Source organism: Podarcis erhardii, assembly GCF_964252035.2.
Source record: "Podarcis erhardii genome assembly, chromosome: 11".
NCBI classification, from domain to species: domain Eukaryota; kingdom Metazoa; phylum Chordata; class Lepidosauria; order Squamata; family Lacertidae; genus Podarcis; species Podarcis erhardii.
Genome location: NC_138501.1, coordinates 15626112 through 15641417, shown reverse-complemented (window position 1 = coordinate 15641417; position 15306 = coordinate 15626112).

Sequence of the window (15306 nt, the reverse complement as noted above, 5' to 3'; positions counted from 1 at the left end):
GTCAGATAAACTCACTGGATATTTTTTCAGGTTTTCTGTTGCATATTTTGGGGTGCTATTCAATATCCACCTGCCTTTCAGTGTTCTCAAGTGAATAGCTGTCTAGGAATCCAATTCAACAACACCACCTGCCCTCTTCTAGTGGACAAGCAGCGAGAGGATCCAGGAAAACCTGCCCTGTTTTCCTGTGTAGGTTATGGTATAGATTGTATGCAAAGGTAGAGGCCATGGTGAGAGTGTGAGTCCATTCTTGAAGGAGGTTCACTGAAGGTATCTCACTCAGCAACTTCTTCCATGAAAATTCCCAACCCAAGAATGGAAAGCGACATACCGGTGGACAATAAAAGAGGTTCAAAGACTCTCTCAAGGCAAATCTCAAAAAATGTAGTATTAACATTGACAACTGGGAAACACTGGCCTGCGAGCACTCCAGTTGGAGAACAGCCTTGACCAAAGGTGTCATGGGCTTTGAAGAAGCACAAACTCAGGATGAAAGGGAGAAACGTGCTAAGAGGAAGGCATGTTTGGCAAACGCTCACCATTATCAGCTCCTGCCCAGAAACCTATGTCCCCACTGTGGAAGGATGTGTAGATCCAGAACTGGCTTCCACAGTCATTTACGGACTTACTTTTAAGACTGTGTTCATGGAAGACAATCTTACTCGGCTACGAGTGATCACCAAAGATAGTCCATGCAAATTTGGAGTTCGCACTGACACTACCTGTTCGTGGCTGGTTTTGCCAGCCAGCAAAACCATGACTCTTAGCATTGGTCATCACCATACATAGCTGGTGGGCTGGGATCTGTTGGTGCTTCATGAATTCTGCAGGCTTTGCCTAGTGTGGGCTGAATCTTTGCACCCAGATCATATACATGCAGTCTGAAGCTTAGTCAATACTCTTCATTGCTTAGGATTCTGCTTCCCATAGCAGATTTAAACTCTAGACCACATTTGTAGGCTGAGTCATGCCTTTGTGCTGTTCTTATAAACTAGGTCTCCATAATCCACTAGTATAAAAAGGTAAAGGGACCCCTGACCATTAGGTCCAGTCGTGGCCGACTCTGGGGTTGCGGCGCTCATCTCGCTTTATTGGCTGAGGGAGCCAGCGTACAGCTTCCGGGTCAGGTGGCCAGCATGACTAAGCCGTTTCTGGTGAACCAGAGCAGCGTATGGAAACACTGTTTACCTTCCCGCTAGAGCGGTACCTATTTATCTACTTGCACTTTGACGTGCTTTTGAACTGCTAGGTTGGCAGGAGCAGGGACCGAGCAACGGGAGCTCACCCCGTCACAGGGATTTAAACCGCCGACGTTCTGATTGGCAAGTCCTTGGCTCTATAGGGTTTCCCAAACTTGGGTCTCCGAGCTGGCAGGACCAGTGGTCAGGGATGATGGGAGTTGTAGTCCAAAAACAGCTGGAGACCCAAGTTTGGGAAACCTTGCACTCGTAGAAGGGCCTGTTTCTTTTCCTTTTTTTTTGTTTTGTTTTTTTTGCCTTTGGAGCATTCCCATGTAGTTAAGCCTCAGCAGAGGAAATGACTTAAATTCAGACGGGATGACCTTTTCATTGAGAAGCAAAGCACCACCCTAGGGCTACTTAGGTGTGCATCCTTCCATTCACTGTTATGAGATGTATATTTATCCATGCTTTTTGTGTGTTTTTAAGACTGCGGTGTCCGCTTCTCCTTTGTTACTGTTGCTGTTGTTGTTGTTTGTCTTTGGCGCTCATTAATTGGCTTCAAGTTGCAGCTTGCTGGAAACCGGAGTGCAAAAATTTCAGTCATAACAAAACGTTGTCAGTATGATTGGGTAAGCAAATATTCATTAAAGCCTCAACACTCCGCTCCATTCCCTGAGAACTTGTTTGGTTTGGTTTAAATAGCGAACTTAATCTCGGCTGAAACAGTGTTACATTCGCGGCTTGTCAGCTTTGGGAGACTCGATTCTGGATCTACATATGTGGGAGTCAGCACCCTGGGGATAATATGTTAATTACAAAGCCAGGAAATCATGTTCTGCATCCGATTGGTGAAAAGTCTTTATTAACTGCTTGGAAATAGTTAATTCTTCATTAGTCAGAACACTGAACCAGAAGCTGCTACCTATGAGCCATTGATTGGAGTTTATGGAAGCAATAACTTCCCTGGAAAAACATTTGTTACCTCACTTAATGACCATATTTTAGACAATTAACCTTTCAAGAGAGGTCAACCAACAAAATGGATGTTAACTGCTTGTAACAACCGATATCTTGGCAATGAATATTCAGATGCCTTTAACGTTATATATGCTCTCTTCCTCTCTCTCTCTCTCTCTCCCTCTCCACACTAACCCCCGCAAATCTTTTAATGATAATGGCAAACTTAGTGTGGTAAGTTTTTCTCATCCTTAAAAACTTATGACAGCATTTGCAGGCTTTGAGGTACATGTTATGCTACGCAAGCTAACACTGCCCTGTTCTTTAAAATGTTACATGTTCACCACTTCTGAGAGAAAGTGTGATTATTTTATCAGACTAGGAATGGGGAAACCCATCTTAAAATCCCAACCCCACCCTCATGTTGATAGTTGAGATGGTTTAGCATAAAGTGTGGGCCCTTCTCCATTGGTCTGGAACACAGATAGCTGTCTTATGCAGTGGTACCTTGGTTCTCAAACACCTTGGTACTCAAACAACTTGGAACCCAAACACTGCAAACCTGGAAGTAAGTGTTCTGGTTTGCGAACTTTTTTTGGATGCCGAATGTGCTCCATTTTGAGTATTACACTGAGGTCTGTCAGTTTTTGCTATTTATTTTGCTTTTTTGTTTTTGTGGCTTTTTTGTTTTGTTTTTGTGACTGTGTGGAACCCAGTTCAGCTACTGATTGATTGATTGTGTGACTGCAGTATATTGTTTATTGCTTTCATTTTATGGATCAATGCTCTGGTTACATAGTTCATGTTAAATTCATGTTAATTTGCTGTTTTAGGGGTTGTTTTTAAAAGTCTGGAATGGATTAATCCATTTTGCATTACTTTCTATGGGAAAGCGCGTCTTGGTTTGGGAACACTTTGGTTTTGGAACGGACTTCCGGAACTTTATTGAAACTTAACATATATACATAATAACCCAAATTCCCAATGATTCCCTCACATAAAATATAATATCTAAATTACAACAGCTACATAATTATACACTTAATTATAAAACCCACCACCCACCCTCTACTTCCCTCCACAGCAATTTGACTTCTTTATATTTCTTTCTACCTTTTCCCCTTGCATTCCATAATAAATTATTTTTGTTAAAGTCTGATTTTTCTTTTCTTTTCTTTATTGGTTTTGTTATTGCTTACATTTTTTATTCTAAGCCTATTAGAATGTCATTTTTAGAACAATATTTTGACATATAATCTTCGAAATACTTCCACTCCATTCTTAACTTTTGATTTGATTGATATCTTATAATTGAAGTTAATTTTGCCAATTCTATATACTCACTTAATTTACAAATCCATTCTTCCTTTGTTGGTGTGGCCTGAGATTTCCATTTAATGGCAATCACTGCCCTGGCAGCTGTTGTTGCATATAAAAAGACTGTTCCCCCCCCATGAGTCTTTTAATAAGCCATTTGAGTATAGGAATGGATCACAAGAAAATTGCCATCTCACTTTGGCTTCTGTAATGCATACTTCATTTTGGTGTAGTTGTACTCACTGAGTTGTTGTTGCCAGAAGGGTGAAAAAGTAGTTGTTTTTTAGGAACGGTACTCAAGGGTTACGTTATATTACTGGGGTGCCTCTCAACTGTCATAATTTTGTGGGAAGGCTTCAAGTGCCACCCAGGAATGTAAGCATACTCCATTAAAGTAGATTAAAGTCACCCTCACACATCAAATCCCACCCCCTTTTAAGAAAACAGATCTTTTGTGGTTAGGAAAGTGATGACAAAATGCATTGAAATGGATGGGATGAATGGGGACAGCGCTTTTTTTCTAAAAAAATAAATAAATGTTTAGGCATACTCTCATTTTGACTAAAGAAAATCAGCGGGAAATGAAATGAAACTGCCATCAGAGGTGGTAACAACAAAACTGACCAATCACCGTGCTGGATTCCAATTCCTACTTCATACATTAAATGCTCGCTTCTGTCTGAGACTCAGGAAATACCGTGACAGAGAATGAGACCGCCATTGGGCGTAGCAACGGAACTGACGATTCACCATGCTAGAGAAGAAACTAAATTTTTTTTTAAAAAAATTAGTTTCTTCTCCCATTAGATTCACAAAATGTTTAGGGGTATGCATACCCCTGCGTCCCCCCAGAAAAAAACGCACTGAATGGGGAAATATGTAAACATACCACAGGCAAATCAGAATGAATGAAGAATAAACAGGTCATCTGGAGGTGTTTTTGTGCCACACCTTACAGCATTGTGATCAGCCCCCACCCCAATCAGAATCAGCTCTGTAATCCGTAACACTGAGAAATAAGGATAGTTTCAGCTTTCTATATTTCAAATATGGATCAGTTTGTGTTCTTGGATCTTTGCCTTCCATGGGATGAGAAGAGTTTCCGTTGTGTTTCAGGAATCACGGTACTTTTCTGTCAATAAGGCGACCCCATGTATAGGACGACACCTATTTTGGGGGGCTCAAATTTAAGAAAATGGGGGGAGATGGCACAGAGTTGTTGAATTTTTTTAAGGGGGGTTGCCGGAAATTGCTCAGCCGCACGCATCGCTAAATCCGCCTCTCGTCTGTCCCATCCAATCAACACCACCCACCCAACAACACTCAGCCAATCAACACCACCCATTGATGCAGCAACGAATAGCATGCAGAATAGCCGCTGACAGCCTCGGCAGCAACCAATTAAACGTCCACCCTATGCACTACCCATGTATAAGACGACCCCAACTTTTTAACATGATTTTTCCAGAAAAAAAACAGTCTTATACATGGAAAAGTACAGTATGTAGCTGTGAGCTGGGACTGTGTCAGAAGACCTGCACATATGTAGCAGAGGATTTGAATAATTTCTCTCTCTCAAACTTAATAAATAAATAAAATTCTTCTGTAATGGCACTGGGAGGAGGATATCCATCTAGGCAGACAGAACTCTGGACCCCAAACCATTTCCAAATCCTGCTGCTTTTAGAGTGCTGCATGGCATAAACAGAACACACACACAATGCCATTTGATTTCAATCAGAGTAATGGCTTTTGCCTCTGAATAAGAAAAATAACGGCGATGATATTATTAACTGTGTACAACTATTTACTAGCTTAACTGAAGCTTAACTGAAGGAGATCTAGCTAAAGGAGTTTGAATGAAAACAGCACATTCATCGAGTAGAAAATAAATAAAGTACTTACGCTGGAACCATGGATCTAGTAATAATAATTTGTTAAATATAATATGTTTTTGATTATAGTGTGTAATAATTAGGACCTACATGAGAGACATGTTTTAATTTGTGGCTGGGATCTCTCCACCTCCCCCAGCCCCGCATTTTATCTATTTGTATAAATTTAAATTAAACATCTCTTGGATCAGATCACAATAATAATTTATTATTCACGTTTAATGCTTTTTTCTTTCTTTCCAAAAATCACAATGCAATGACAGCGGTGGCCTAATTGTTTTTAAAAGCTCCTTTCCGTGATAATAAACTAGCAAGGCACACATGGTTGTTAGATCAATAACTGTAATGATGCAAAATGTATCTGCTAAAGAGCTTCATTATGGCTTCTGTGTCTATTGACAGAGCAGACACCAGATCCACTTTATCCTAAATAATTTCCCTCACTGATGGCTGCTTCTCCTACTGTGGGGCATTTTATATGTGTCGTGCTTCTTTAAGCAAGAATTCTTAAAGCATTCTAAGTTTTCATCCTGTAAACAAGCTTGAGCGAATTACGGCCAGGCTCAAGTAATAAACAATATTATTAGCAGTAACATGAAATTATTATCATTCACAGCAACTGGATTTCTTATTGCTTTGCGGATCTATTCTGTCTCTCTAGTTTGTAGTTGATGTGTATTGTTTATTTATTTATTATTTTGTTCTTGGGTGTTCTTCATGTTCACCTCTTTTTGTATGTAATTTGTGTTTCAAAATGTTGGGTTTTTTTTAAAAAAAATTAAAATTATTTTCAATTGTATTGTTTTGCTGCTGTTTTTCCTCCCTGGGCTCTTTCAGGGGGAAGCGTGACATAGGAAAGTTAATATTTAAACCATTCTTATTTAAAATATTTCTGGCCCATCTTTGCAGATAGTGCAGATCTCAAGTGGCTTACAATAATAAAATTTATTGGAGGCACAGAAACCCTCCCCCACCCCCGCTAATAAAAACCCAGCTTTTCACCACACGTTAGTCCATAGTCCAAGATGGAAGAAATTCATCAAAGATAAGCAATCAGATTTATTTATTGATTGATTTACAGTATTTCTATACCACTTTTTGGGCAGATCTCACAAAGTGGTTTACATAAGATTATTACAATAATAAGTGTTCTGAAGGAGCGTCTCCACCCCCATCATCCAGCCCGGACACTGAGGTCCAGCTCCGAAGACCTTCTGGAGGTTTCCTTACTGCGAGAAGTGAGGTTACAGGGAACCAGGCAGAGGGCCTTCTCGGTAGTGGCCCCTGCCCTGTGGAACGCCCTCCCATCAGATGTCAAGGATATAAACAACTATTTGACTTTTAGAAGACATCTGAAGGCAGCCCTGTTTAGGGAAGTTTTTAAAGTTTGATGTTTTATTCTACTTTTACTTCTGTTGGGAGCCACCCAGAGTGGCTGGGGAAACCCAGCTAGATGGGCGGGGTAATAATAATAATAATAATAATAATAATAATAATAATAATAGAAAGAAAAACTGACAATAAGATGGATAAGATAACTTGTTAGTTCAGAAAAAAAGCTGTTACTCTTTTTGTTCTCCTCCCCTCGGGGGAAATTGTGGCAATTGAAGGTAAGGAGAAGCTACAACCAGAATGGTCAGATCTTCCTCCATCCTATCAACACCTCATAGTAGAACGATTTGGCAGTTTACAAAATATAATAGCAGCAATATTTAAGCAATATTTTTCTGGCATTTCTGGTACCCAAAAGTTTTCCATTAAATTCCATTTCCAGCGTTGCTGTACACCATACCTGCCAAGTGCCACAGGAAATCCTGGGTGGTTTTTATTTTTGGCATGAGATTGTAGCAGCCATTTTGGGTGCTGCGCTCTTGCCCTGGAAAAAACACTTTTTTCTGTGCAAGAGTGAGAAGAAGAAGAGGAGTTTGGATCTGATATCCCGCTTTATCACTACCTGAAGGAGTCTCAAAGGGGCTAACAATCTCCTTTTCCCTTCTTCCCCCACAACAAACACTCTGTGAGGTGAGTGGGGCTGAGAGACTTCAGAGAAGTGTGACTGGCCCAAGGTCACCCAGCAGCTGCATGTGGAGGAGCGGAGACGCGAACCCGGTTCCCCAGATTACGAGACTACCGCTCTTAACCACTACACCACATTGGCACAGGTCATACGACTTCCCTAGGAGTGTGCCCAGGAAGACATGTGCCCCGATTTGGGGTCTCCAAAAGTTGGACAATGTGCTATACCTGCCTACTCAGAAGACCCGTTGCATTCACATACAGTGGTATCTTGGTTCTCGAACTTAATCCGTTCCGGGAGTCCATTCGACTCCCAAAAGGATTCAAAAACCAAGGCGCAGCTTCCAATTGGCTGCAGGTTTTGCGTTCGGGAGCCGATTTTTTTCCGTAGCCAAGCAGTTCGAATACCAGGGTACCACTGTACTTCCGAGTAAGTGGATATAGCAGGGATAGGGACCTCCAGTCCAGGGGTCTGTAACATGCAGAGGGCCACTGAACTGGGTGCGGTGACACAACAAAGGTACTGGGGCCAGTGGGTTTGTGCCACCTATACCTGTGGAAATTTCTTCTGCTACAGGACCCCTGTCCTCTTTTATATCTGAGCACCCTACCGTGAGGGTGATCCTGCCCTCAGAGGAAGGGTAGGATTTAAATAGAAATAACATGGTTACCTTTCTAACGATGCGACTCTTTGTTCTTCTAATGTGGTGACAACTCTCATCAATTAGTAAAATGCAAAATATATACATGCAAGAGTTATTAGTGTGTTTTAAAACTGGTTGGTGATTATTAGTGCTCAGTGAGTAATGAACTTCTATGTCTTGCTTCTGAAAAAAAAAGCCTTTCATGGTTTCTGTTCATCCCATATGGCGCTCTGATGAGCTTACACTCCTTCTTAAGTACTTGGGTATAGCAAAACAAGAACAAAGCTGAAACAAAGTGAGTCATATGTGTTTGTCTTTACTTTCACTGCATGAGATAATGTGGAGGTGTTAATTACAAGACTTCACTGAGTCTTGACTAATAACAGTGTGCAAACAAATGGATGTCAGCCTCAGCTTCAGAAAAGCTTCTACTAATAAGGTAAAACTAGCAATTAGAGCTGACAATGAAGTAATACTTTGCCTTGAATATTCATGTGTGAAGTTCTCCTTTTGATTTGCCTCTGCCTGTCCAGATGGAAACTAAGAATAGGAACCCACACTAGTTCCCTTAAAATGATTTAAATATCACTCGGTGCACTAGCACATTGGATTAATTCCCTCTTTGTACTAATGCGCTGACCCCTGGCATCAAAGCAGGCGTACCATGTTCGCAAAGATTTCCCCAATCTGTGACCCTGCAGTAAGAGAAACAAATTGAATTCCTAGAAGAAAGACAACAGTGACCGGATAAAATCACTAACGGTGTGTATGAAATGCAATTTGTTGTATTTACATTCTACACTTGCAGCTGCTTGGGATGCAGTGGGGAGGTGCAAATATGATTATTTGACATCCGCCAGTTTCCATTCCTACCAAATCAGTTCTGATATGCTTCTTGACGTTCACAAGTTATCTTCCAGTGTTGGATAAATACACACAGAAACTGCCTACTCATCAAATCTATTCCAGGTTCCTGAATTAAGAATTAAGAACAAACCCAACGATCTGACTGATTATCAGTTAAGGGTTGTAATTTTATAATCAAGCTCATTTCTCAATTTCAATCGTTTTTCTATTTTTATTTTTAAAAACCTTTAATACCATTTTCTTTCACTATATTCTAATATTCCTTCAAGCTGACTGCTGATAATAGCTTCAGATAGTGCTTTGTAAGTTATGAATAGATTTATGATACATAGCTTGCAATCCTATACCCACAGACCTAGGATAAGCCTCATTGTACTCAATGGGAACCATGCCCCAACTTCCTTTCCTAATGGTAGAAATTCAGAGTACATCTAATGCATCTGCTTTATCTATGCATTGCCAGGTGCTTCCTCCATCACACACACCTGTATCAGTTGTACCTGTGCAGTCAGAAGTGGAGGAGATATATGCCTACATTGCTCTAAGCAGGAATCTCAAATCATGTTCTCGTACCTTCTGCATTAACTGATTAGAAGGGGGAGCACAGCACTTCTACTGAATTCTACTCAAAGTAAGTCCATTTGAGTTCCATTGGGTTTACTCTGCAGATAAGTAAGAAGAAACAGCTTATAGCACATAAATTAGTCAGGCTCCAACAATTCCCAAAGTTCCCTGGGAACTGGCATTGATCGTTAAACCACCCTGAGAATTGAAGTCCTATGAGGGGTGTCTCCTACACCCTTAAGAAACTAGTTTCCAGGGTTCATGGGGAGAAGCCATGAGTCTTTCAAGTCGGCTTATGCTGTTTTAAATGCATAGTACACACAGGGCCTGAGATTTGTTGAAAAGTGCCCAATTTACCTTAATGAACCAAACTCCATGGGAGCTGGCACACTGGATCACACTCAGGTTGTATTCAGACATGGGGACTATTGTGTTTGCTTCTGGGACGTGGGTGGTGCTGTGGTCTAAACCACTGAGCCTCTTGGATTTGCTGATTGGAAGGAATCCCCATGACGGGGTGAGCTCCCGTTGCTCAGTCCCAGCTCCTGCCAACCTAGCAGTTCAAAAGCATGCCAGTGCAAGTAGATAAATAGGTACCACTGTGGCGGGAAGGTAAATGGCATTTCCGTGCACTCTGGTTTCCATCACGGTGTCCCGTTGCACCAGAAGCGGTTTAGTCATGCCGGCCACATGACCCGGAAAGCTGTCTGTGGACAAACAGACCTGAAAGCAAGATGAGTGCCACAACCCCATAGTCACCTTTGACTGGATTCAACCGTCCAGGGGTCCTTTACCTTTACCTTTTGTGTCCACTTTCATGATTATAATACAAGCGCTTCTATCCCAGGTTCTAAGGTTCCCTCTACACTGCGTTACCTGCTGAACAGCGGCTATGTGATGAATATACAGTCATGTCACACTCAACTTCAAATGGTGGGAATGAACTATGCTGGGATGTGACTCCAAACCTTGCCATCTATTCCAGTGTAACACACCCCCCTCACACAATTTTCTGGTTTCATAGGGTTGCAAATTCCCCCCTCCCCCGAAAGCAAAAAACACAGAAAGGAGCACTAAGCTTTGACTAATATTGTGCTTGTTTTCCAGAGGTGGTTTTTTTATGTCATGTGAAAGATCATATAAAATGTGGAAATTATTGAGTAAGGAAACATTGGGGAAATGGGAAAAAGTGCTGACTGGGTGCAGCCTAATCCAGTGCTCTGTGCAAACAAGCTCTCTATATGACACATTTTATTTTATTTTATTATTTTATATGGTGCTTTTCATTATGCAACCTCTCAGAGCAGTTTATAAAATTGCAAAATGTGATGGTCTCAGTTCAGATTGATACAATGCAACAGAACAACAGTCCATTTAGAAAACCACCTAACCTCGTCTGCCTAAATATCCTAACGCGCCTGGTGCTGGTAAATTTAATACTTGTTGTTTGTCACAGAACTCAGCGGCTCTGCAGAACGTGGTAGCTAAAAACCAAACTTCAAACGCACCAATCCAGCAGTCAAATTTTTAAGTGGATGCATATAAATAAATATATCTATATATAAAAGAAACAGCCCTTCCGTTAATTATATCTTGCAGCAGGTGAAGGCTGTCGAGCTAATGCATTACTACACTATTTGGAAAAACTACAGTTCTAATTAGATGAGCAAATAAATGTTCAGTTCAATTTATTAATATAGCTGTAGGCCTTGTTGCAATTTATCTCTCATTTCTGAGACCAATCCATCTCGGGCTGGAAATCATTGTGGTGAAGTAACAGGCTTTAATAATGGATACGGGCAGTGAATTATTCATGGGGAGGGGAGCAGGCCTTGATGCTTTCCACTCACTCCTTTAATTAACTGTGAGATGCTGAGGAGTCCTAGAGTGAGCCTAAGCTTTCCTGGCTTAGCTTCCCTGGAAATGTGAATCTCTTGCAGCCACAAAGAGCTTTCTGTTTGTCAACAGCTTAATCACCCCCAGCACAATCTTTGTGCAGAAGTTACTCAGCAGCTGTTCTTTCATTTACCCCAAATTTATTTGCTGCTTGCAGCAAGCGTCTCTGAGAAAAAGAAAATGCTTTGGAATGGTAATTAAATTCTGTGCTAAAGTAGTCCCACTCATTATATAAAGGAAGAAAACGTAGCCATAAACACAACTTTGCTTTGAAACTTTGGTCTGGTTCAGAGGTAATGGGAAACCATGGTTCTCTGCTATGTTTCTGAGAGCCATGGTGGGCCTTGCATGAACCACCTCCCCTTTCCCTTTGTGGAAGATATCACAAGCTTCTGTTTCCAGTTCGTGTACTATTACTACTACTACTACTTCAGCGATCACTCGTAGCCGAGTAAGATTGTCTTCCATGAATATGGTTTTAATGGTGTGCCCATAAGTGACTGTGGAGGCCAATTCTGGATCCACACATCCTTCCAGTTTGTGCACTACTAACCATAGTTTCCTGTAGTATGGTTTCAGAACAAGCCAATGTGATCCTGGCTTTTTCTTCTGGCTTGTGTCATCTCAGACCATTGGCCATGGTGGCTGGAAGGATTGATGGATGGAACAGTAGCCTGAAACATCTACCAGGTTAGAAAAGACTGGTCTACAGTTAAACAACAACAACAACAACAACCACCTGGCATAGCAACAGCCATAGCAGTCACTGGACACATAAGGATATCATTAAAGGCTTCCAAAAGCATTGCCTTCAGTGATGAGCCAATCCTCTATGTCAGGCTTCCTCAACCTCAGCCCTCCAGATGTTTTGAGACTACAGTTCCCATCATCTCTGCTAGCTAGGGATCATGGGAGTTGTAGGCCAAAAACATCTGGAGGGCCGAGGTTGAAGAAGCCTGCTCTGTGTAATATGGGTACTATATAACCTTCCTTACAAGAGCTATTTGACATGGACTTGTCAAATTTTCCAGTCATTTCAGAAGTTACGTCAGATTACATTTCTGAGAAAAGAAAGAACATATTTGCAGTTGTTTTATAAGTTCGCAAAACATTTTAATTTCGTCCTTCCTTTAAAAACCGTTAGAGGAACTTCTATTTCAAGTTGTTATTTTGTAGCTGCTTAAAGTTAACGAGTTACCAAAATATTTCCAAGCCTGCACTTGATGCAAGGTCAAATAAAATCCTAAAACTTTCCAAATGGGAGTCATTTCCAATTTGTGGTGGTCCAGCACCACACTTAACTATTTCTTATAAGGATTCTCTCCCCAGCACTAAAGTGAGCCTGGATTGTTCAGATAGTTTTCTTTACACTCCTTCTCCTGCTGCCCTGCAAACATTTTATTGCAAATACAGATTTAATGTTTCCTTTCCTTTCTCTACCCCTCTCTTTTCCTTTTGAGTTATGTCTATATTAGCTTGTGAGCTTGCAGGCACGGGACTGTCTTATTTCTTAATAAGTGTACAGTGTTTGAGAAAGCTGAGGCACTTCATAAATATTATTGTTATGTGAGCATGTAATACTTGCATGCAGTATAACATAAATGCATATATAACAACGTGAGACAAATGCCTTTCTCTAAGACTTTCCTCCCTGGTATAAGCAATGGTTTGCTGCAAGCACATAAGCAACTTGTGTAGGTGATTTATCATCCTTATCTAGCAAATCTACACAGCTATTACCTGTTACTAACAGAGCATCAGAAATGTAGCACACATGAACGTTTATGGAGTCATATTTTGCATTGTGATGACAAGAGCCTTCCTCTTTCAGCTTTATTGTTTGGGGAGCAATAAAGACTGTGGGAGAAGTCTTAGCTGACCACTTCTTTGTAGAAAATTGAATCACTATTTCTATAAATCATAAAATGATGTAAAAGGGCTGTGAAGTAAACAATGATGTATATTAATTAGTAGCTCGACCTGAGTCAATACAAATCAAAGTGGCTTTATGAAAGTATTGATGTTCTTGGTTTTTTGTTTTGTTTTTTTAAAAAAGCTCTTACTAAGGTTGAATTTATTTATGAATTTACCCCTGAGGGGATTGTTCATCGAAATGAATCTATTCGCTTTGAAACCAAAATCATGGCAGCCAACAGGCATATATATAAAAAACTGAGCTAGGGCGATATTTATATGAATTGTGGGTCATGTCTATTTTTGACCTAACAGGAAGAAATACAGAAGCACTTGATTAAATATATAGCATGTATTATAAACCAGCATCCCTATTATGCTTCATTTTAAGTGAACGTTGATAGATCCCGTTCAATGCTACACAGGAGAACTAGAGCACCCCCAAATGACTCTCTTGGCACATCATGGCAAACCATAGCTAATGGTTTCCTGTGAACGCACCAATCTGGACCCCTTTGCCCCTCCCTGCTAGCTCATGGGAGAAACATACCACCACCCCTGGATTAGGCTATTAAACATCACATGCCTGTATGATATGGATGATAAGACCTGTTAGGTGTTGGAATGACAACCACAGGAGATGGAGCATGATCATGTGACTTGGGCAGGGCACAATACAGAAAGTCTTGATTTATAAGGAGAGCTACACGAACAGGGTTCCGTACCTTCCAACATTTCTCTGTTAAAAATAGGGACATCCTATTTCCTCCTCCTCCTCCTCCTCCTCCTCCTCCTCCTCCTCCTCCTCCTCTTCTTCTTCTTCTTCATACCCCAGCCACCTGATTAGATTACCCCAGCTACTCTGGGCAGCTTCCAACATATATAAAAACATGATAAAATATTAAACACTAAAAAAAACACCCTTCCCTATACAGGGCTGCCTTCAGATGCCTTCTAAAGCTTTTATGGTTACTTATCTCTTTGGCTTGGGGTTCACATAACTCCATACCCTCTGCCATTTCTTAGATAAAAATAGGGACATCCTACCATGCCCTCCAACATTTCTCCAGTGAAAATAGGAACATCCTAAGGAAAAGTGGGACATTCCAGGACCAAATCAGAAACCGAGGTGGCTTCTGTAAATCCAGGGCTGTCCCTGGAAAATAGAGACACTTGGAGGGTCTGACACTGCTATCTGTGGTAAAGGTAAAGGATCCCTGGATGGTTAAGTCCAGTCAAATTTGACTGTGGGGTGCGGCGCTCATCTCTGCTTTTAGACTGAGGAAGCCTGCATTTGTCTCCAGATAGCTTTTCTGGGTCATGTGGCCAACAGGACCAAACTGCTTCTGGCAGAACGGGACACTGACAGAAACCAGAGTGCACAGAAACGCCATTTACTTTCCTGCCACAGTGGTACCTCTTTATCTACTTGCACTGATGTGCTTTCGAACTGCTAGGTTGGCAGGAGCTGGGCAAAATGAGCTCAACTATCTACCCTCCGTGGAGACAAGCAAGAAGCATGATCACCATTCAATGACACATTTCAGCCGGAGAAAAGAAACTCAAGGAAGGAGAAAGGAAGGAGATGAGGGTTGAGGCAGGGGAGGGAGTGTCACCTGGTGGGATGGAGTGGGGGCCCCTGAAAACGAGAAGTGCCATATTTGGGCTCAGGGTTCCCCATCTCTGCATCCGATCCTTTAAAACAGACTTTTTCAAAGATGCAAATGTCATGTGCACAGGCTCCTGTCTCCTTTCCCTGTTTCTTCAAAGAGTACCATAGGCAAACACTAGTCCAGCGCATCTCCTAGCCCCAGAGAGCGCAGGAGCATCGCAGCCGAAAAAGAAGGGAGGAGAAAGGGAGAAATTAATACTGATCAGGCAGTGTGTTAATGAAACATTTACACAAGCAGTTTATGTGGTAGTAATAAAAAGGCATCATTCATCCTACTCTTTCATTACTTAGCACAATCCTTAAGAGGATTACCTTTTTTAAAAAAGGAAAAAGCCCAGAGAGAATGAGAGAAAGAGGGAAGAATGTACTTATCAGTTGAGTCT